Genomic DNA, 1716 nt, shown 5'->3' with positions numbered 1-1716 from the left:
ATGCCTTCAGGCTACATTGGCTGGCTGGAGGGTTGTGGGGATCGAACTACAACAACCTGAGGCTGACAGCTTCGTGGAAGCAGCCACTTAAAGAACTGAGCTAGGGCCAGGCCCCCTCACACATTAAGTTTTAAGAGCTGCCAGGAAATCATGGGCCTCAACAGTCAAAATAAGGTGCTAAAAACTGATCAGATAGTAACTAGGATGGGCAGACTCTCAGGTGGAAACTTTAAAACAGTGTTCTATACAAACTCAACAAACTTTAAGAAAATGTAGAGATATGATTCAATACTTTAATGGAGATATGAGAGAAATTTTTTTACATAAAACTTAAAAAGACTTTGGGGCTTTTTAAGATTTGGAGACTTCAGCCTCTCTGAAATTTGGAATCCAGATGGTAGGAAATAAATTGAAGGAGAGAGAGAGAGAGAGAGAGAGAGAGAGAGAGAGAGAGAGACAGAGACAGAGAGACAGAGAGACAGAGAGACAGAGAGACAGAGAGACAGAGATGGACAGACATATCTTGGGACCAAGATGGACCTGAAAAGAAAACCTACAGAGAAATTGAAGAGATATAACACAAGGTGAAGAAGGGAAGAGTTTAGTACATAATTGGTTCTTATGTTACTATCCAATTTATCTTCAATAATTCTACTGTAGCTGACTTGCTTGTTATTACCAGTGTTAGATAATCCTTGCTGTTGTGGGGTTTTTTTTTTAAGGGCAACAATACAATACATGACATGTATTTTATAAGATTATTTCATAATGAATAAAGATATCACTTGTCTAGGGAAGGGAGAGAATTAAGACCAGGCCTTAGACTTGAAACCTAGGGGCCTCAGTCCTACAATAATATCTTGCATGAGTCCCACTAGATACCTAGAGATCATAACAATGACTCCCACAAGTCCAACTGGAGGTCTAGAGCCCTCAGGAATGTCTCATGAAGGCCCACTTCACAGATCTACACTGGGAAGGCCCAAAGGTCAGTGGTAAAAGTTAGAAAGCCTGTGCCAGTGGGATGAAGGATCTGTGCTAGCAGGCTGAGGGATCTGAACTGGATAGAGCCAGGATGAAATGTTCAACAGAACCAGAGCACTCCCTCAAAGAGTACCACAGCCATCCTCAGCAACAGTGAGGTCCAGAACTCCTCTGAGGATGAGGAAAGCCAAGTTCCCATGAGGAAAGCCAACATGACAAGCTTCTCCAGGAGATTGAGCTGTGCATCGTCTTCCCCACCAGAGCCAGGAAACAATGCTCAAGGTGAGGACCAGAGCTCCCCAAAATTAACCATAGCCATCCTCAGTGACAATGACGTCCTGAGCTCCAATGAGAACCACCACATTCACCAGGAAAGCCAGCATGACAATGTCCCCCAGCTGAATAGCCCAAGAGATTGAGCAGCTCCCAACAGCTTCCCTACCAGCCTCCCTACAACTTCTCTAGTTCTGCCTCTTATGTGATGGGTCCAGTGCATGGGGAAACCTGTTGAGTTTCCATGGCATCTCCACAAAGTGGTGATGAGCCCAGATCAGCTACCTCTTCTTCTTCTTAGCTCTCCCTGATTCCTTGCAAAGGGTGCCAAGAAGATCTCCAATGAGCCACCGCAACATCATCACCCCACCTCCCAAAGTCCTTCCCCGGGCTGGAGAGATGGCTCAGTGGTCTAAAGCACCTACTTAGAACAAGCTTAGCAAAAGCATCAGGGACCGC

This window comes from Octodon degus, unplaced genomic scaffold (genome assembly GCF_000260255.1).
Source record: "Octodon degus isolate 3935 unplaced genomic scaffold, OctDeg1.0 scaffold00090, whole genome shotgun sequence".
In the NCBI taxonomy this organism is placed as follows: domain Eukaryota; kingdom Metazoa; phylum Chordata; class Mammalia; order Rodentia; family Octodontidae; genus Octodon; species Octodon degus.
The sequence above is the reverse complement of the archived record's forward strand: the minus strand, read 5'-3'. Positions refer to the sequence as shown.